The sequence below is a fragment of the Lissotriton vulgaris genome, chromosome 4_1 (genome assembly GCF_964263255.1).
Source record: "Lissotriton vulgaris chromosome 4_1, aLisVul1.2, whole genome shotgun sequence".
NCBI classification, from domain to species: Eukaryota; Metazoa; Chordata; class Amphibia; order Caudata; family Salamandridae; genus Lissotriton; species Lissotriton vulgaris.
In genome coordinates, this window is record NC_141691.1 from 996,281,492 (window position 1) to 996,304,736 (window position 23,245).

Here is a 23,245-nt window from a genome sequence, read left to right on the forward strand (position 1 = left end):
CATTAAGATATACCTGGCAAATGTCAGTGGTTTTTTGGCTGTTAAATGCTATTTTTTAGTTAATTTCAACACCTAACTATAATGTCACTCTAACCTTTGTTTTTTTCCAGCAGTGGATATATATATATATATTGTCCTCTTCTCAGGCGTGCAAAGCGCACTTAATTTTATTGCGGCCGTGGAAGCCTCTGCAGCAAGGCTAGCCGCTGTATATCCCCACACAGCCCTCTCATTTGAGGAAAATGAAATTTTACATGGCCAATGTGTCCCCTGCGTGTACCCCAACGTTTAGTGTATGTGCGTGTCACCCATGCATTTTCCCTCTATGGCCTGCAAGAATAATGCCTCTGCATTTACGTCCCACATTGGGATGTCAGTTACCAAGTCTTCCATGAAAGAAACGTTAATTCTGCATTGAGGCCTATGTTGCCAATGTAATTGCATTGTGCACGTTTAAAGTCGAGATGAACCCGTTTTGTGGCTCAGCTGAGCCAGGACCCGAATTCAGGCTCCATGCCTCCAGACACTCTGAAAGCTGCAGCTCAGCTATGTATCCCTGACCTCTCGCATACTTTCTGCTCAGCCAAGAGGGGCCCAGTCCGGCCTGCCAAGACAGTATTTTGCACACAGTTATCTGCTCTGCTCCACAGAAACACATTCCTGCTTAGTGAAAAAGGTAAACAGAACCCGTCTACAGAGATAGAGCCCAGCCTTTCTGTCTCCGTTTAAGTGATTTACAGAGCTCGCATCCATAGAAAGCCCATGGCCCCCACGCAATGCACGAAGAAATATATGCACACACTGACTCTTAGTGATGAGCAACCTTTGCTCAAGCGACCTTTACTTAAGACAATACATCCCCTAAACCTAAGATATCCGATAATACCAGACGTGCAGGTCGTCCTGACACTCAAGGCTTCTCTACTAGAACGAAAGTCAGCTCCCCCCAGCTTCCTCCAGTTACACGTCAATTGCACGTCATGACCAAGTTACGCACACAAGTAGGGTAAAGGTTCCAGCTGACCACGCAGATCCCCTCCATGTATCCACCCACCTATGACACACCTATGACTCCTCAAGGGAACGCCCACGTGTACGCCTTCTTACACGCCCTTTTGCACTCCCATGTGCTCTTATCTCTTTCTTTCTCTTGCTCCGCCTGGAGCGCTCCGCCTTCTCTATGCAATGTAATGTATGTTTAATGTATAAATAATGTACTCTGTGAATAAAGCTCAGAAGACCCTTCCTGAACCTGAGTGGTGATGGAACCCGATTCTCCCTTAACTCGAGTTACTGAAATAAAGCCCTTTTGAATCGGACACCACGGACTCTGCCTCTCATTATATGCATGACCCTTTGTTTAAGTATAGAAATTCTGACAGGGTAATATTTTATTTACCACACATTCCCTGACAGAATTGAGGCCGCACTCACAAGTGGTTTTTTAAAATTCTCTTTATTTGGCAAGCTGAGTCAGCTCACTAAATGCACCTGACGGGTTTTGGTCACCTGGACCTTGCTCTCGAATTGCCAAATCAGAGTCTACATCACTTTTTTATTAACAAATGTCTTTCTTTTCTTTCCATCTCCAACTTCAGGGTTCTCTGAAGAGGTGTATTGTCAGTTCCTTTCAGAACTGCAGAGCAGTGGGGTAGTTCTGATGTTGTGTGGGATGTTGCATGAAAGCAAACGAATAACCACACCCACACTACTAATGATCCAAGTCAAACAACTAAAAATCAGATCAGACTCCAGTCTATGACAAATCTTTGAGATGAGGGAAGGAAGGAACCCGAACACCAAATACACAGCGAGACAAAATTAATGACAGAATGTGTGCTATGCAGATCTCTATGTCATGACATCAATATGCTTGCAAGGATGTGCAAATTAGGAGGCGAGAGTCCAACACTGCTGACACACGATGGACAGGGATGCTTTTTAACTCTGAGGTTTTTGTACCAGTCTATGACTATGTGAATGTCATCACAATGAGGATACATATACAACTAGTAATGTTTCTAGCTATGAGAAATAGTGAATCTAGAGATGTGAATTGGGACAGTTAGGCTCCCATTGGAGGATCTTGAAAAGAAATACATTAAAAAAAATGCAATAATAAGTATCCTCTCTGGACTCTGCCCATGCACATTTCCATGAGGAAGTAGGATTTGGATTTTAAGGGAATCGAACAGCTAAAACTCAGAAGCAGCAGCCTTGATGGAAAAGACTGCCTCAGAAGTGAATAGATCTTAATGGAGTCAGACAAGGGTAATTTCTTCAGTAAACTAAAACTGTCGCCACCAAGGGAAATATTTGTCGTCATTTAATTATTATTTATATTTCAGCTTTATGTTGCTTCGGAGATGAAGACACAATAGTAGCTGTCAAAGGTTTCCATCCTGAATAATTATTTATTAATTAGTATTTGGATTACTTGATTAGTTCTGAAAATATTCAGGTGCCAGTAATCATAAAACTCACACAATTGTACAAACTAGTATGAGTTGTAACAGAAGGTTATGGACATCCCAATGCAACTTTTCAGAACAGAGGGGCATAGCGATCTCTAATTGTGAATAAAATACTTTTGTTCTAAATTAAACTCAACTGGTGCTTTGTGTAAGAATAATACAGAGCAGCTAGTGCAAATCGGAGATACCAAAATCATATTAATCCATGGAAGGGGGAGTGTTTCCTCGGCCTGAATAATGCAGCTTTGGCATTGAGTTACCTCAATTCGTATGATACTTCTGCCCTGGCACCTAAGAAACCTGGCAGTCATTTTTGATTCTGACCTTAACTTCAACGCTCAGGTAAATGCAGTCATCAAGTGAATGGCTTTTCAGCTGTCTCTCCTGCAGACAATACTTTTGCTGAATCACCACGAGGTGGAGCTATCTTGAGCCTTGGCGGTGGTTCACCCGGCTCATTCCAATGTAGCCTTACTGACCTACAACACAAAATTACTAGACTTAAAATAGTGCATAACCAGACAGCTAGAATGAGACTAAATTTACAGAGAAACAACCATATCAAACCAACCCAGAAAATACTCCAGTGGCCCCAATGGAAACCGGAACAACATTTACAACATTCTGCATCATGCATAAAGCATTCTTGAACCAAGGTTGTAACTATTTACACAGCCTGGCTCAGCATTTTGAACAATCAAAAAGTTGTGGTCATCTTCCTCCCTTTGATTCAACAACGCCCCTTAAACACAGCAAAAGATCCCAGTCGTGCTGGAACAATTTTCAGTAGTGAGTTAACAATGGGGTATACCCTGAGAACTCTCTGACCTGGGTCAGTGAACAAAAGTACGTAAAGCGTGGTCAGGTTCTATGGATTGTAGCTCAGGAATTAATCACAGATTACTTGTAGCAAAACAGAATTATTTATCATGAAATCCCAAAGTGTAGTACACAAAACACATTTATTTCAACATGATTGTAGTGTTATGATTAACACGGAAGCATTAGAAAACATATAGCTAGAGAAAAACCAATTAATTCATTGGATCAAAGGAGGACCAAAGGACATAAGTCTCAAATATTTTCTTCTATAGCAACATTATATGCAAACAAATGTTAAACATACAGTGTATAATAATGAATATTTACAGAGTGCGCTCAAAGTGACATGGAAAAAGGAGACAGTTAGATAGGTTGGGGGTGAATGGGTGGAGGTGAGGACTGGGTAAAGGGTGTTGTGATCTTAAAACAATCACAGTGGTTAGAAATGTATCCTTTACAGACTAATTTAGTTCCACAGTTCCATTCATTTCTTTGAACATAGGGTACGTGTTGCTCAATGAATTGATGCCTATGTCAAGAAGATAGGATGAGATCAAGTCTACGTTTCGACCCCTAATGGATGGGTTGGTTGGAACCTCGGGCTGGGGTCTTCTTCAGGACGGGTAGGAACAGGAGCGCTTCATGTATGGCCGTCCAGTGGCCTATTGAGAATGGACCTGCGTCGGTTCCATCGTGGTGTAGGAAGCTGGGGCATCGGTGTAAATTCAATCAAGACTACACAGTTTCAGAGCAAGTTGCATCCAGGTGTGGTGGTTTAATCTTCTCCGTAGTAGAATTCTTTAATAGTCCTCGGAGCTGCCGCGGGTGAGTTCCTCGTTGCAGAGCTGCCCAGTCGCCACTGGACGGCCATATATGAAGCGCTCCTGTTCCTACCCGTCCTGAAGAAGACCCCAGCCCGAGGTTCCAACCAACCCATCCATTAGGGGTCGAAACGTAGACTTGATCTCATCCTATCTTCTTGACATAGGCATCAATTCATTGAGCAACACGTACCCTATGTTCAAAGAAATGAATGGAACTGTGGAACTAAATTAGTCTGTAAAGGATACATTTCTAACCACTGTGATTGTTTTAAGATCACAACACCCTTTACCCAGTCCTCACCTCCACCCATTCACCCCCAACCTATCTAACTGTCTCCTTTTTCCATGTCACTTTGAGCGCACTCTGTAAATATTCATTATTATACACTGTATGTTTAACATTTGTTTGCATATAATGTTGCTATAGAAGAAAATATTTGAGACTTATGTCCTTTGGTCCTCCTTTGATCCAATGAATTAATTGGTTTTTCTCTAGCTATATGTTTTCTAATGCTTCCGTGTTAATCATAACACTACAATCATGTTGAAATAAATGTGTTTTGTGTACTACACTTTGGGATTTCATGATAAATAATTCTGTTTTGCTACAAGTAATCTGTGATTAATTCCTGAGCTACAATCCATAGAACCTGACCACGCTTTACGTACTTTCGGAACAATTTTCAGAGTGGGGTTGCTGCCATCAACGTTACATCACTGAACTCACAGGGATTGTGAAAAATCCAAGCATCGCACAAAGAACCAGTGTAGTGAATGAGCCAAACCCATTCAGCAACAGAGTGGTTAGGGTGTAGTATGTAGCTGGTGGTGAATTTTTTTAGCACACTGTTGCAAATGTATTACTAAAGTATGGTGTGGTAGCCCATTGTCTTTTAAAGGCAGCATGCTTTTCATTTAAATGGCCACCAACCTAACACAGCTTTACTTATACAACTATATAGCGCACAAACAATGGCTTAAGCAAAAATATGATATTTGCGGATCACCAAGTAAAGTGTCTTGATTTGCTTTGGTCTATTAAAATCTTTGTTTCCATCACACTTGAGAATTATTTTTTAAAAAAACAGCTTCATTTATGCTTTCCTAACTGCTGATGTATTTTGAAATAGTTGTACAATACTTTTTAAAGTATACAAATATTTTTGTGTTAGAAACAAATGACAAACTGCAACCTTCCCTTTCACACCAGCACGAATGCCACATGGTTCACTTTACAAAATCCTCTAACTTTTCAATCAGAGAGATAAAAATGGCCACCCATCTAAATGAAAAAAGGATAAGCAACCATTTGTCAGAATACAGCCTGACATTTGACCTCTGTCTTTGAACACACAGAAGTTATGTGACAATGGGAAACAAAATGTATAGGTATAGTTAATGCTCATTCTCTTCGGAACTCCAGCATGGTTATTTTGTGGGTGCTACAGCACCCCCAGGACCCCTACTTTCCAAGCCTATGGAAGACCCTGATGAGTCCAAACCTGAAACTGTGGAATGCTGCTTTGAGCCGAAGACAACTACCTTTAAGAGAAATTCTTGAAAACCGAACTGGTCTGAGTCGCGTCCAGCTAGAACCGTCCAGATCTGGGGGCACATTTGAAGAAATAATATTTTATGCTCCATGTAAATATATATTTTTCTACAATAAAAAATTACAGAAATAAAAAAAAAAAGAATATTTTAATGTTTTGACTGGACATGAGCTTCTGGGGCTCTGAGGTGACTCTGGTAGCATGGCAGAATTTGTAAAATCCTGTCCACATAGACTGGACCATTATCATGGTGTGCGCTGCTTCTTTCTACAGGCATGCTGGGAGATGGCAGTACCAGGTAAACTTTCTTTAAATTGGCTTGTCTCTGCCGTCTTAAGCACGTTTTATGATTCTATGTATCCATAAAATGCGCTTGGCGTTAGCCTATTAATCACGGGGACAAACTCTTTAGGTACCCCAAAAGACAGGCAGAGGGGCAGAAAAGAAGTGAGATCTTGCTGTTTTCCCCTCTCTTCCCTCCTTTCACTCTTACACCTTTCCCCTCGCTCTTGTGCTCTTCCTTGTGCTTCCTCCCTCTTCCTCTTTCTCTTTTACGCTTTTTCCCTCCCCCCTCCTGCTCTTCCCGCCGCTCTCTGAGTGCTGCCCCTCTTCTTTGTCATTATTTTGATCTTTTTAGCTTCGTGCGTGCTCTCTCCCCGTATTACTCCCTCTCTCTTTCTTTCCCCATAAAACCCCAACGTCACCTAAATCTAGTCAGCTAGACACCATACATGCCTTACAAAGAAATGCAACATTAGAGGGCAATGTAATTCTTTTAGATTAATAATCCACATATTGCAAGTTAGTTCTAAGAGTCGTTGTCTTCATTTATTCTAACAGAAAACATAAAGATAATTTATTTTTCATCCTTTTAGCTGTTAATTGCATGCATCATAAGCAGCTCGGGTTAATCAACTTTACATTGCAAACAGCCTCTCTCTCTGGAATCACGCTCGCAGTTTGCTAAATGTGTTTCATCCACTTTAATATTTCTCACTACAACCCCATTTAACATAACTATTTAGCACTGCAATAAAAAAGGTGCTGTTTTCCTCTTGTGTTTATAGCAAAGGACTTTAGGAGTGGGGGTTATTAATCACATCTAATTCGGTTATTTTCATTCTGCATAATGTAACAGTCTTTAACTGAATGGCAAAGATACTCTAACAAAAAATGACTGTGTTACATTGTGTTACATCATTTATGCACAGGTTTGTGTCAGTCTCTGTGAAACCTTACAGAAAGTGTGTGCTGTTGGTATCACAGCAGAACCGTCATATATTTGTGTGTTTACATTAGCAAGTGGGAAGAGGATGTGGCACAATGGCCAGAGCTGCTGACTTTGGAATTGGGGAACCAGGTTTGAGTCTTGCATTGGCTCAACATCCTGTGATCCTGGGAAAATCACTTAATCTCACCATGCCTAAAAATATCAACAAGCATTGGCAAAGCCAGTAAGTTTGACGTGGTCCGACAGCCTTTTGGCAATTCTTGTTTTGTTTTGTCATGGTTTTTGCAAAACCTTATTGTATGGGAAGCTGCCAGGAGATTGTCAAACTTGACTATAGGCACAAATGTTTTTGGTCTCAAAAAAGCTCACATTACCATAGTTCTCCCTGGCATTGAAAGGAACTACTGGGAGTGAGGATGTGCTCCTTGTAAAAGGGCAGCATGCTGTAACTCATAGTGAAGTCAGCCAATGGCTGACGTGGGATGACACATTGCCCCTTGATGAATACCCGAATGGGTTGTAGAAAAATGAGAACAACACAACCACAGACAAATGGATAACGTGTAGGTGATGACCCCTATAAGTGACTATGCCATTAAGATAATTTTAGTAGAATGAAAAGGTGTTGGCTAACATGGACATAAAAAGCCAATTGTTCCCCCACTGCTGCCAGTCTCTTGCCTTTAACAAAGAAAGAAAGAAAGAACGAAAGTAAGTAAAAAGGATTTTAAGACAGAATGAAATAAAGTAAAAAGGATTGAAAGACAGAAGGAAATAAAAAAGAAAGTTAAGAAAGTAAAAAGACAGAGGGAAGGAAAGAAAGTATGATAGAAAGAATGAATGCAAGAATGAAGGAAAGAAGGAATGAGAGGAGGAAGGGAAAAAGAATGAAAGAAAAAAGAAGGCAAGAAAGAACGATAGCAATAACGAAGGAAAGAAAGGCAAAGTTTATTAAAGAACCATTGATGAAAGTGAGACCAAAATGAATATGCTCTGAAGAAATGTCTGCTTATAATTTCACATGTAAAATATTGAAGGTTTCAGTTTATATACTGAGTGAAAAGAGGACAGCTTAATACAGAACAGTTTCAAAGGGGCACACTATTTCATGCTGTGAAATAGCAGCAGTCAGACACTCGCATAGGTATGTATAACAGCATTGGTAGAAGCCTCTGCTCACATCTGGTATAAAACATCCTGCTTTCACCTCAAACACTACACACAAAGACAACATTAAAGTAATTATAAAGTCAAACAAAAACACTGACACCTAAGAATTTACTTTGTGTTTGGATGTGCTCATTGTTAGAGAGCACAATACAGTCACTTAAAGGGAAGTTAACCAGTGATTGAGGAAGGCCACCCATTTCCTCATGCTATATGCTGTAGTGGGCGGAAGTAAAATGTGAATGACAGAACAACAGACCAATGGATGAAGGGAGGTGGCTGATACCCCCTTTAAGTATATAACACATATAATTTTAGTAAACTCAAAAGGTCTTGCCTAACACCAGACCTAAAAATGAATGTGCCCTTTGGGCCGAGTTTGAGCTATAGAAAACTGCAAAAAATAGTGATAAATTAAGTTATATTGCTGAACATGAAAATACGCTTTCTGTCTATATTTATATTAACTGTGGTTTATATGTCATCCTGATGCATCTGGATTGGTAACGCATGATACAAATTAAAGTAGTGGCATCACCAGGTGTGCTTTTCTTTACTGGAGATAAGGTACATCTCAAAATGTCATGAGCCATAAAACGTACGAGTGACTTCCCAAGTCACAAAGTTAAGGTAATTTGTAAATTTGCACAAAAACTAAATTAAATTGGCCACGTTGCTGTGTGTGCACTGACATATTTTGATACATTTTATTCAGTTCAGACAATCTAATGGAGAAAATGCTTTTTGTGGTGGATATTTTGTGTCTGTTGATTATTACTGAGTTTCTGTGGGCATTTTAAATTCTTTAATGTGACACGATAATGAGATTTCTAGGCTGGCAATTCCCTACCTGACAGAAAAGAAATGGCAATTTCCGTGCCTAACATTTATCTAATTTCTCCACAGCAGTCATACTGTTGGGTGAGTATTTGTAGCTTGCTATTTTCTGACAACAGTGTCTGCCATGGGCAGTGAATATGAACATTTATCTATCCACGTGCCAAGCATCCATACATTCATTAATTCATCCATCCACCAATCATCACCTCTTTTGCTCTACCCCTGTGGTGTCCGACCTCCATCGTCAACCTGGGGAAAATGGTCTTGTGCTTAACTGTGTATGTCTTTTTTCAAAGGGTAAGAATAATAACTGGATACACTGAACGAGTTAAATAAAGTGAAATGCGCCTGAATCGATTGGACTATGAATCGGGCATTCTTGTACCATGCTATGGACAAATGGATGGATGTTCATTTAAATGGAATCCTTTCAGGGGTTGCATTTATGCTTCAAAGTGATTCAAAGATGCTGCTATTACCGTGAGCTACAGTTTTCTTTAGACGTGTTTAATATTGTTTCCACCTCATACCAGAATGAAGTCGCTCTTCCCTGTCAAATCTGCATGCCTGTGGTGGAAGTCTTTTTACCATGGAAATCCGTGGATTAGAAAGGTTGAGTCTTTTTTCTATGTTTGACATGTGAGGATGCATTTGAACTATAAATTAATGGACCTTAGCTTATCGGTTATGTATAGATAATACTTGCATTTTGTGATAAACTATAGTCTTTGACTCCTCATGAAGGACATGCATTTGCTACAACAGATTAGTTACTCCCAGCCCCTAAAATATAACCCAGTTTTTAGGTGTAGTGTTAGTCAAGACGTTTTGTGTATATAAAAACATATGCATGATTATACAATACATATTTACTTACAGAGGCTTTCAGTCAGCCCTCATTATCCACCATTGTCATACACATTTTGATTCTGTTCATCACAACATACATGTGGGCACAGGGTCAGCCCTCCTCAGCCACTGTCTTACCTATCTGTGGGAGACAGCATTCTGCACAATAAGTGTCCCTTTCAGTGCCAAGACTACAAGTGCAATGTGCGCTCTTACATAAAAATACATTTACATTTTGGCTTTTAGATAATGCTTGTTCTCATGCAATGCACGCCTTCATACAAAGATTAGCAAAAGACTCACAAATGATGCACGGAATGCAGAAGAAATCAAACATTCACCCCCAGTCAAGAGATCTGGGTTAAATGCATCGTTCTTGTGCTCAGCATGCCACCACAGTTTAAAACTAGCCATATGCAAATCAGTCTAGACCCTGCTCCTCATGGGAACAGTCCAGCCCGAACTGCCAAGCCAGGTCTTTGCTGGAACAGAAATAAGTATCCTGGGACCGGTTTTACTGTTTCACCCCATTCAGCCAGGCTAGCTTGAATCCAGTGGCACAGCGAGCCCGGGACACACATACAAAAACTAGTCACAAACGAAATAACTGACGGAAAATCCAAAAGGTTAGCAGCCAATGCCTCACCTATTGGTTTTGCCAATCCTTGTTGCTTTATTCAGTTGGAGATTTGGATCCACTTTCTCCGACTTAAATGATCACATCTTAAGCTCTGAGAAATATGTGATATTGGGAGACTTTAACTTCCATCTGGAAGAGCAGGACAATCATGACACTATCCAGCTTACTGCTGATCTCTCCAATCTGGGACTGCACCAACTGGTCAACGGCACCACTCATCAGGCGGGACATACCTTAGACGGTCTGTTCACTAATGACCCAGACATCTCTGTACTGGACACCATTCCTGTCACGTGGTCAGACCATAGGGCTATCATATTTCAGCTTCACACCTGGACCGCAAATCCTTCATTATCCAGGCCACGAACCAGGGTGGGGACTCGTGCCTGGAAAAACGCGGACATCCCCCAGATGTTAGACTCCCTGGCCTCCTCCTGCCCTCAGGGAGGAAACACCACTGTACTATCAGCCTCAGACTTCCAGGATTGGATTCGAGGTGCCGCCGATCTAGTGGCCCCGGAGAAACACACGAGACCTAATAGGGCATCTCCGTCGGCCGCCTGATACACTGAAGGCCCTCTGCATTGCCTATAAAGCAGTGCATGGCATAGGACCCAGGCTCCTCACCGAAGCTTTTCAGCCCCACACTCCCAAGAGGCAATTAAGATCGGCAAACACCAGCCTCCTCCTTGTACCGCGTACTAGAACTGTCACATGGGGAGACAGGCGATTTCTGGTGGCCACTCCAAAACTCTGGAATCTCTTGCCACTGGCCATTAAGACCGCCCCTAACCTGATGAGCTTCCGCAGGCTCTTAAAAACTTGGTTGTTTAACCAGTAAGACGATGGTTGATTCCAGTGGCTCCACAGCGCCGAGACACCCCAGGGTATTTGTTGCGCTATAAAAATCTCGAAAATAAATAAATAAATAAATAAAGCGTAAAACGAATGGAGAATATCTCTGGACCACCTACTGCTGAAGAGTTTGGGAGCATAGTATTAATTTATTAGCATTAGGTGCTTTATTATTCTGCTAAAATCTTTATCAACTAGGCTCTGTGGCACTCTGCACTTTCATAAAATGGTGCAAGGAGAGCCAAACTACAGTTTCGTTCTCAGCTAGTCAGAATACTCTAGGCCTTAAGGAAATATGTGAACACACACAAATACAGACACACAAGCATTTCCATGCCCACACATATGCCACTTGCCACACACACACACACACACACACACATTGACATACATATGTGCACACTACATAACATTAAAAAAGCACAAAACATGGATGAATCCAAGGAATGAGCATTTATTCCAGTTCCCATCAGTCTCCTTCTCAGACACTTTCCTGATGGTGCTGCATTAGCATATGACTTAAGTATCCACAACATTGTTGCACCACTCTTAGTTTCACAGGAAATGATTGCAGTGAGAGGCAAGGGGATTGCAGCACATCTTACTTTATGGGCACCTTAGTCCCTTTGCATTGTTTACCACGCACACTTACATAAATAACTTCATTGGAAAACTATGATCCAGTTAGCAATGAAAAGTGGGCTGGCTGTACCACTTTTTCGGCTGTAGTATTTACTCATAAAGGAGGATCACATTTTGTTGTCTTAAACTCAAGCGTAATCCTTTTTCTATGTTTTATGTCAGAAATCTTCTTGGCTAGTCTGCTGGATTCCACGCACATCCTAGTAAGTGCTTTGGTGGCCATCTTTGATGAGGAACACATTTTCCCGCTGGAAATAATCACCGATCTAGACACACAAAGAAATAGTCTTTTGGATGGTCTTCTAGCTTTGTGAACTTACTTTTTAGAGCTAACCTTATGAAATGTATTTATTAAGCTGTATGAATCAATTGTTTTATAAGACTTGTGAAGAAAAAATGTTTTTGTTAAAACTGTTAAATGCAATTAAAGTTATGAAACTCTGGTTATGTACCCACTTCTTTGCAGTGTTAACTGTTATTAAGTAAGTTGCTCTGACACCCATTTGTGTCTTGTTCTCGCTATACAAAACTCCCCAAAAAAACAAAATATAAAAAATCTGGCCAACATACTAAAGGGATTTCATGATCAGGGTCAGATTGTTAACGCAGGCACTCGGGAAATGGCCGAAGGGCCGGTAGCCGAGTTCGAGTTGTGGGCTGCTTTTTTGGGCAGCCTGGGGACCTGTCTGTGCTGTTAGGATGCCCCCAGTGGCCCAGTGGGTGCCTGAGTGGCCTTTCTAGAGGCAGATGGGCGGAGGTATCACTCCTTTTCTCTCACTGGGCCGGCCCATTAATGTATGCGGATTGAGCGAGGGCAGGGGACCTGGGCAGACGTGGTCTCACTTGCATTCATGTGTGGCTCAGCAGTGTGAACTAATCTCTGCATTTTCTTTTTATCTAAGTGAAATTAATACAACATGCCCCCCCATTATTTTCATAAAACTTTGCTGAAGCATTGTTTTGCGGAAAGGCATTATGCAAATATGGGTCACTTTTTTTTATGTGCCCGGGCCGATTTTTTATCCCAATCCAACCCTGTCCAAGATCCTTGGTGAACAGTAAGAAAGCAATAATCCGTTTTTGCTGCTTTTCATCCATGCAGTTGCATTTCTATTTCCAGTTATTTTTTCAAGAGAGAGACATCTATACTTTAAATATAAATGGATTTTCAACAAAGATGAAGAGATTCACACAGGCACAATTCTGAAGGCCTAGAGATTCAGAAGAAAAGAGCGTCTCATTACTGGACTACAACTGAGTAGTTCACATTCCTGAGTCAAAAGAGCATGGACGTTCAATGACGCAGATAGCTCGAAAGGCAATAAAGGTGGTGGAAAAGGTAGTTCCGTATAAAATGACATGAGCGAGAAACGGAATCTGAAAATTCTAATTAAGCAGTGCAGGTCATAGTGAGCACCTGAAAGGACAGGTCTCCCCCCCCCCTTTCCATTGAGATCAGAATCTTGAACATGATGAGAATTCAAAAGGTGACAGATTTCAAAGAGTAATAAGGACACAAAGGGGCATATTTACAAGTCCCTAATGCCACAGGAGCGTCACTTTTTCTGAGGCTCCGGTGGCATTGCACAATTCCCCATATTTACAAGGGGGTGCTAAACCATTTAAAGTGGCTTAACGCCACCTTGTAAATGTGCCCCCTTCCACTGCAATGTACTGTGGCAAAGGGGTGGGATATGGGTGTTGTGGTGGGCGTTCCACCGCAACACCCATTGTTTTTTTATGCTTCTCTAGATTTACAAGGCTGAGGCGGTACCAAAAACTAAGGGCAGGTAATATCTGGTCTTAGAATAGTGATATGAGGAGAAATTATTCTCTGAGTTTTTTGCTCTTTCTATGTGTACTGTATTCTGCTGCAGACATAGAAGGAGCTAATCACCATTATTGATTGTTTATGTGCAGGAAGGAAGTGGCATAGAATGCCATGGTGTAGATTAGAGTGAGACAGAATAGAGTGCAGTGGGATAGAGTGCAGTGGTACAGAGTGCATTGGAGAGTACAGCAGCATAGTGTTGAGGGGTGCAGAGTAGAGTGCAGTGGCGTAGAGTGCAGTGGCATAGAGGAGAGTGGTGCAGGGTAGAGTACAGTGGCATAGAGTGCAGTAGGGTACAGTGGTACAGAGTAGAATGCAGTGGCGTAGAGTGCATTGGTGTAGAGTAGTGTGGCATAGCGTAGAGTGGAGCAGATTAGAGTTCAGTGGCATAGAGTGCATTGGTGTAGAGGAGAAAAGAGTGGTGTAGAGTCTAAGGGTGCAGATTAGAGTGCAGTGGTGCAGAGAAGAATAGAGTGGTGTAGATACTAAGGGTGCAGAGTAGAGTGCAATGATGTTGCAGGCTGCAGTGGCATAGAGTAGAGTGGTGCAGAGCAGAGTACAGCTGAATAGAGTGCAGTAGAGTAGAGTAAGGCATAATACAATGGTGTAAAGTGCAGTGGTGTAGAGTGCAGTGGCATAGAATAGAGTGGAGCAGATTAGAGTGCAGTGGTGCAGAGGAGAATAGAGTGGTGTAGAGTCTAAGGGTGCAGAGTAGAGTGCAATGATGTTGCAGACTGCAGTGGCATAGAGTAGAGTGGTGCAGAGCAGAGTACAGTTGAATAGAGTGCAGTAGAGTAGAGTAGGCATAATACAGTGGCGTAAGGTGCAGTGGTGTAGAGTGTAGTGGCATAGAGTTGAGTGGGGCAGACAGGGACATCTTAAAGATTATGGGGGCTCTGGCCAAATGTATTTTGGGGTCCCTTGTTTAGAACAGCTTTGAATTTATGATCCAGTTTCAGGGCTTCCATGCCCTTTTTGGCCAGGTCAATGACAGCCGACTGGTCCAAATTTTAAATCTGTTTACATCTAATATTCAGGGATCGTGACAGGATAGTGACTTTTTCCCCATATTATAATACTGTAGCAGCCTACTAATATTATTGCAAATATTCTCAGTTATCCCCTTCCTATTTCTCACATGCGAGATCCTGTTTTAATCTAAAGCAAGCTTTTTTTATGAATGTTCCCTGGTGTTGCCCATGTCTTAAAACATCTTTGGGGGCAGAGGAGAGTGGTGCAAAGTAGAGTAGAGTAGAGTGCAATGGCACAGACTAGAGTGGTGTAGAGTGCAGTGGCATAGAGTGGAGTGGTGTAGATTGTTGTGGCACAGAATTGAGAGATACAGAGTAGAGTAGAATGGCATAGAGTGCAGTAGCATAATGTGCAGTGATGTAGAGTAGAGAGGTGCAGAGTAGAGTAGAGTGGTGTAGAGTGCAGTGGTGTAGAGTGCAAAGGTGTAGAGTGGCATAGAGTGCAATGGCACTGAGTGCTCTAGAGTAGAGTGTATCGACATAGAGTGCAGCGGCTCTGAGTAGGTTGATGCAGAGTAGAGTGCAGTGGTACAGATTAAAGTCGTATAGAGTATAGTGGTGTAGAGTGCAATGATGTAAAGCAGAGTGGTGCAGAGTAGAGTAGAGTGGAATAGAGTGCAGTGGCATAGAGAACAGTGTTGCAGAGTAGATTAGAGTGACACAAAGTGCAGTGTTGTAGAGTGAAAAGGTACAGAGTAGACTAGCATAGAGTGCAGTGGCATTGAGTTTTGTAGAGTAGAGTGTATTGCTGTAGAGTGCAGTGGTGTAGAGTAGAGTGGTGCAGAGTAGAGTAGAGCAGTGAGGAGTGCAGTTGCACTGAGTAGGGTGGCGCAGAATTAGAGTGCAGTTCCATAGAGTGCAGTGATGTAGATTAATGTGCTGCAGAGCATAGTGGCATAGAGTGCAGTGGTGTAGATTGCACTGGTGCAGAGTAGAGTGGCATAAAGTGCAATGGCCTAGAGTAGTGTAGAGTAGAATAGAGAGACATAGAGTGGAATAATATTTTTCATTTAAGGAGACCATTGCGCCTACTTTCACCCAAAACCCCTGCTGGTTGATAAAAGACAAGAACCCTGGGAAGGATAAGACTACTAAAACTACCTTAGGTCAGCACTCCCCACACAAATTAGCAAAAGACAAAAATACTAATTGCGAATTAGAGGTGAGAGGTCTAAATGCTATATTGCTGAACACAAGATTGGCTAATAAGCATAAATAGGAACTAGAACTCTTACTACAGACCCTAGACCTGGACTTGGTTTTCCTTACTGAAACCTGTGCTACGGAAAGCTAGGAGCCTGTCTGGGCTATTGTTACACCAGCAGGTTACTCCCTGGCCAGTGTTGAAAGATCAGGGAAAAAGGGGGGTGGCATAGCAATTATCTATTGATGCACTTTCAAGGCCACTTTCGCGTCTTGCTTGTTACCAGGAGCAGAAGCCATGGATTTTAATATTACATTCTCCAATACTGCCTCCTTTCATGGCTTGCTCCTATACCAGCCCCCCTGGCCTAAAAAATGCTCTTCCTACAGGGTTTACAGACTTTCATGGAATCATGTCTGGTCTTCCCAACATTTACTGTACCCGGGGGGGGGTTCAATTTCCACCTGGGGGTTGCCTAAGCTTGCGGGGACTCCATTTCCCAGGCTCCCCCGTGTTGCGCGCTACAGCAACGTCATCAGCAAGCGTCCGGAGGCGCTTAAATTAAACGGGCGCCTCTCGGGCGAAGCCGGAGTTTAAATTAAACCGGCGCTGCCCGGGCGAAGCCCAGGCCAAGGGAGGGCCCGTCTGCGCCCGTCATAGGCCGAAGGAGGCCGGGCTGGGCCGGGCCATCCCTCTAAGCACCAGTTTAAGGTGAGTTACATTAAGCACTATGGGGAAATGTACAGTTATATCTGGCCCAAAAACTTCTACTGCCACTACCATTGAAAGCATGCTCGAAAAAGCTGTTAATATGGTTTCATCGGAGATCGAACTAACCCAAAGGAGACTTTCTATGGGCCAACCGGCACCTGTCTGAAGGAGCAGAGTAGGGTAATTTAATTGCCCCTCTCCCATTAACACCTAATGTATTAATCACCACCCCCTGCCAGCGTGATATGTTTTCTGAGGGCTTTGAGATTGATGAGGATGATGAGGACAATTCAGAACGCCAACTACGGCCTCAAGTCAATGCTAGTATCCATCAGGATTCAAGCAAGCCGGGCCGAAGACGGCTGAAATGCCAGAAACCGGTCCCCGGTAGCTTGTCTCCTTTCTGGTAAAGAATTGGCTTGGTAGTTTAGTCTGCCCTGTTCCCATGATGCACTGGGCCAGGGACAGACTGATTTGCATATAGCCAGGTTCTGAGCTGGGATGGGGCAGTGAGATAAATAACGGTGATGGATCAAGCCCTGATCTTTGGACTGGGTAAGAGTGGTCTGCTCAATTCAGACACTCTGTTCATCACCACCCCCTTTTGTAAATCGATTTTGGCCACTATAGGTGTGGCAGGGTATACTCAGACATGAGTCCCTTTCTCACTGCTCCATCAGGATTCAAGCAAGCCGGGCCGAAGACGGCTGAAATGCCAGAAACCGGTCCCCGGTAGCTTGTCTCCTTTCTGGTAAAGAATTGGCTTGGTAGTTTAGTCTGCCCTGTTCCCATGATGCACTGGGCCAGGGACAGACTGATTTGCATATAGCCAGGTTCTGAGCTGGGATGGGGCAGTGAGATAAATAACGGTGATGGATCAAGCCCTGATCTTTGGACTGGGTAAGAGTGGTCTGCTCAATTCAGACACTCTGTTCATCACCACCCCCTTTTGTAAATCGATTTTGGCCACTATAGGTGTGGCAGGGTATACTCAGACATGAGTCCCTTTCTCACTGCTCCATCAGGATTCAAGCAAGCCGGGCCGAAGACGGCTGAAATGCCAGAAACCGGTCCCCGGTAGCTTGTCTCCTTTCTGGTAAAGAATTGGCTTGGTAGTTTAGTCTGCCCTGTTCCCATGATGCACTGGGCCAGGGACAGACTGATTTGCATATAGCCAGGTTCTGAGCTGGGATGGGGCAGTGAGATAAATAACGGTGATGGATCAAGCCCTGATCTTTGGACTGGGTAAGAGTGGTCTGCTCAATTCAGACACTCTGTTCATCACCACCCCCTTTTGTAAATCGATTTTGGCCACTATAGGTGTGGCAGGGTATACTCAGACATGAGTCCCTTTCTCACTGCTCCATCAGGATTCAAGCAAGCCGGGCCGAAGACGGCTGAAATGCCAGAAACCGGTCCCCGGTAGCTTGTCTCCTTTCTGGTAAAGAATTGGCTTGGTAGTTTAGTCTGCCCTGTTCCCATGATGCACTGGGCCAGGGACAGACTGATTTGCATATAGCCAGGTTCTGAGCTGGGATGGGGCAGTGAGATAAATAACGGTGATGGATCAAGCCCTGATCTTTGGACTGGGTAAGAGTGGTCTGCTCAATTCAGACACTCTGTTCATCACCACCCCCTTTTGTAAATCGATTTTGGCCACTATAGGTGTGGCAGGGTATACTCAGACATGAGTCCCTTTCTCACTGCTCCATCAGGATTCAAGCAAGCCGGGCCGAAGACGGCTGAAATGCCAGAAACCGGTCCCCGGTAGCTTGTCTCCTTTCTGGTAAAGAATTGGCTTGGTAGTTTAGTCTGCCCTGTTCCCATGATGCACTGGGCCAGGGACAGACTGATTTGCATATAGCCAGGTTCTGAGCTGGGATGGGGCAGTGAGATAAATAACGGTGATGGATCAAGCCCTGATCTTTGGACTGGGTAAGAGTGGTCTGCTCAATTCAGACACTCTGTTCATCACCACCCCCTTTTGTAAATCGATTTTGGCCACTATAGGTGTGGCAGGGTATACTCAGACATGAGTCCCTTTCTCACTGCTCCATCAGGATTCAAGCAAGCCGGGCCGAAGACGGCTGAAATGCCAGAAACCGGTCCCCGGTAGCTTGTCTCCTTTCTGGTAAAGAATTGGCTTGGTAGTTTAGTCTGCCCTGTTCCCATGATGCACTGGGCCAGGGACAGACTGATTTGCATATAGCCAGGTTCTGAGCTGGGATGGGGCAGTGAGATAAATAACGGTGATGGATCAAGCCCTGATCTTTGGACTGGGTAAGAGTGGTCTGCTCAATTCAGACACTCTGTTCATCACCACCCCCTTTTGTAAATCGATTTTGGCCACTATAGGTGTGGCAGGGTATACTCAGACATGAGTCCCTTTCTCACTGCTCCATCAGGATTCAAGCAAGCCGGGCCGAAGACGGCTGAAATGCCAGAAACCGGTCCCCGGTAGCTTGTCTCCTTTCTGGTAAAGAATTGGCTTGGTAGTTTAGTCTGCCCTGTTCCCATGATGCACTGGGCCAGGGACAGACTGATTTGCATATAGCCAGGTTCTGAGCTGGGATGGGGCAGTGAGATAAATAACGGTGATGGATCAAGCCCTGATCTCTGGACTGGGTAAGAGTGGTCTGCTCAATTCAGACACTCTGTTCATCACCACCCCCTTTTGTAAATCGATTTTGGCCACTATAGGTGTGGCAGGGTATACTCAGACATGAGTCCCTTTCTCACTGCTCCATCAGGATTCAAGCAAGCCGGGCCGAAGACGGCTGAAATGCCAGAAACCGGTCCCCGGTAGCTTGTCTCCTTTCTGGTAAAGAATTGGCTTGGTAGTTTAGTCTGCCCTGTTCCCATGATGCACTGGGCCAGGGACAGACTGATTTGCATATAGCCAGGTTCTGAGCTGGGATGGGGCAGTGAGATAAATAACGGTGATGGATCAAGCCCTGATCTTTGGACTGGGTAAGAGTGGTCTGCTCAATTCAGACACTCTGTTCATCACCACCCCCTTTTGTAAATCGATTTTGGCCACTATAGGTGTGGCAGGGTATACTCAGACATGAGTCCCTTTCTCACTGCTCCATCAGGATTCAAGCAAGCCGGGCCGAAGACGGCTGAAATGCCAGAAACCGGTCCCCGGTAGCTTGTCTCCTTTCTGGTAAAGAATTGGCTTGGTAGTTTAGTCTGCCCTGTTCCCATGATGCACTGGGCCAGGGACAGACTGATTTGCATATAGCCAGGTTCTGAGCTGGGATGGGGCAGTGAGATAAATAACGGTGATGGATCAAGCCCTGATCTTTGGACTGGGTAAGAGTGGTCTGCTCAATTCAGACACTCTGTTCATCACCACCCCCTTTTGTAAATCGATTTTGGCCACTATAGGTGTGGCAGGGTATACTCAGACATGAGTCCCTTTCTCACTGCTCCATCAGGATTCAAGCAAGCCGGGCCGAAGACGGCTGAAATGCCAGAAACCGGTCCCCGGTAGCTTGTCTCCTTTCTGGTAAAGAATTGGCTTGGTAGTTTAGTCTGCCCTGTTCCCATGATGCACTGGGCCAGGGACAGACTGATTTGCATATAGCCAGGTTCTGAGCTGGGATGGGGCAGTGAGATAAATAACGGTGATGGATCAAGCCCTGATCTTTGGACTGGGTAAGAGTGGTCTGCTCAATTCAGACACTCTGTTCATCACCACCCCCTTTTGTAAATCGATTTTGGCCACTATAGGTGTGGCAGGGTATACTCAGACATGAGTCCCTTTCTCACTGCTCCATCAGGATTCAAGCAAGCCGGGCCGAAGACGGCTGAAATGCCAGAAACCGGTCCCCGGTAGCTTGTCTCCTTTCTGGTAAAGAATTGGCTTGGTAGTTTAGTCTGCCCTGTTCCCATGATGCACTGGGCCAGGGACAGACTGATTTGCATATAGCCAGGTTCTGAGCTGGGATGGGGCAGTGAGATAAATAACGGTGATGGATCAAGCCCTGATCTTTGGACTGGGTAAGAGTGGTCTGCTCAATTCAGACACTCTGTTCATCACCACCCCCTTTTGTAAATCGATTTTGGCCACTATAGGTGTGGCAGGGTATACTCAGACATGAGTCCCTTTCTCACTGCTCCATCAGGATTCAAGCAAGCCGGGCCGAAGACGGCTGAAATGCCAGAAACCGGTCCCCGGTAGCTTGTCTCCTTTCTGGTAAAGAATTGGCTTGGTAGTTTAGTCTGCCCTGTTCCCATGATGCACTGGGCCAGGGACAGACTGATTTGCATATAGCCAGGTTCTGAGCTGGGATGGGGCAGTGAGATAAATAACGGTGATGGATCAAGCCCTGATCTTTGGACTGGGTAAGAGTGGTCTGCTCAATTCAGACACTCTGTTCATCACCACCCCCTTTTGTAAATCGATTTTGGCCACTATAGGTGTGGCAGGGTATACTCAGACATGAGTCCCTTTCTCACTGCTCCATCAGGATTCAAGCAAGCCGGGCCGAAGACGGCTGAAATGCCAGAAACCGGTCCCCGGTAGCTTGTCTCCTTTCTGGTAAAGAATTGGCTTGGTAGTTTAGTCTGCCCTGTTCCCATGATGCACTGGGCCAGGGACAGACTGATTTGCATATAGCCAGGTTCTGAGCTGGGATGGGGCAGTGAGATAAATAACGGTGATGGATCAAGCCCTGATCTTTGGACTGGGTAAGAGTGGTCTGCTCAATTCAGACACTCTGTTCATCACCACCCCCTTTTGTAAATCGATTTTGGCCACTATAGGTGTGGCAGGGTATACTCAGACATGAGTCCCTTTCTCACTGCTCCATCAGGATTCAAGCAAGCCGGGCCGAAGACGGCTGAAATGCCAGAAACCGGTCCCCGGTAGCTTGTCTCCTTTCTGGTAAAGAATTGGCTTGGTAGTTTAGTCTGCCCTGTTCCCATGATGCACTGGGCCAGGGACAGACTGATTTGCATATAGCCAGGTTCTGAGCTGGGATGGGGCAGTGAGATAAATAACGGTGATGGATCAAGCCCTGATCTTTGGACTGGGTAAGAGTGGTCTGCTCAATTCAGACACTCTGTTCATCACCACCCCCTTTTGTAAATCGATTTTGGCCACTATAGGTGTGGCAGGGTATACTCAGACATGAGTCCCTTTCTCACTGCTCCATCAGGATTCAAGCAAGCCGGGCCGAAGACGGCTGAAATGCCAGAAACCGGTCCCCGGTAGCTTGTCTCCTTTCTGGTAAAGAATTGGCTTGGTAGTTTAGTCTGCCCTGTTCCCATGATGCACTGGGCCAGGGACAGACTGATTTGCATATAGCCAGGTTCTGAGCTGGGATGGGGCAGTGAGATAAATAACGGTGATGGATCAAGCCCTGATCTTTGGACTGGGTAAGAGTGGTCTGCTCAATTCAGACACTCTGTTCATCACCACCCCCTTTTGTAAATCGGTATTGGAAAGCTGGCCTCGGTCACTAAAACAGTGGGGGAAAAAAGGAAGAGAGGCACGTCAAAACCCACTAGCAGTAAGAGGAAACAGCCAGCCCGCCTACAAACTCAACCCACTTCCCTGAGTATGTGGAGACAAGGATCTACTGCTGTGACAGCGAGCCCAATTGAGCAAATAAATGACAATACCGTAGACTTGACCACATCAGAAGTTGCAGTTAACTCCATCCACAGCCAAACTAAGTATACAACTGCCCATGGTACTCGTGAAAGGTCGGGCGATATCCTAATTGACATCATAATGAACTCTGTTTATGATCGTTTAAAAACTTTGGAAGACAAACAATTTAATGCTCTTTTTAAACGTCTGGACAGATTGGAAAACCTGGTTAAGAAACCGGATATGCAGAAAAAAAGCTGTTACTATTGTTGATAAAACCAGGGGGGATCAGCATTCTAAACCAACGGAGGCAGTTAACTAGGGCATATTAAATTAGAGCGGTGATTGTACACTTTCTATTGTTAATACTGCATGTGACAAGTGTGGCAATTCTAAGAACAGTCCCTTTCCCAAACTTACTCCCAGTTTGACACCTTCGTCGAATGCAGCTTTTGGCAATAGGACCACTAGCAATAGTCTGTCACGAAACCTAGTACCAGCCACTCCTGTGCCGCTGGCCCCCGTTCCTACAAGTATAGCAACTGCTCCGAATGATATTTCTATTTTTGAAAATCAGGTTAAGAGTCCATCAAAAAATGTCCTTCACCTACCTCCAGAAGATTGCCCCTATGTTGTTATTTTAGCCGGTGTTCCTCCCCTGAAGAAAGACCAATCAGAATCCTGGGAACAACTCAAGAACAAGTGTACTGATTGGTTAATGAAGTATAAGGGCCTAGGGATGGTGAAAGCCAATGAAATTTTAATGGTGCGACGAGTAGGATGGGTGGGACCCTCAGAAAAGAACATCTCAGGTGATTGTATAGTCGTGAATTGTAGACGTCCCCCCCTGATGAAATGGCTACTGCGAGCACAAATTCACCACAATACCGCCCCAACCCTGATACACTCACTACCCTTAGGTTTTTTCTACAAACGTAATCCTTCTATCCCGACATACACCACACATAATCGGTTCACCGCTCTGTCCAGTCTGGAGAGTCAGGACTGACTATTGAGTCAATTACCGAT

The 23,245-nt window shown here is 44.1% G+C and overlaps 1 protein-coding gene across 1 annotated transcript in view; it reads right to left on the reverse strand.

Annotated features, from left to right (window-relative positions):
- PHACTR1 (phosphatase and actin regulator 1) overlaps positions 1-23,245 on the reverse strand; it is a 1,119,307-nt gene that overhangs the window by 795,627 nt on the left and 300,435 nt on the right. The window lies entirely within an intron of this gene.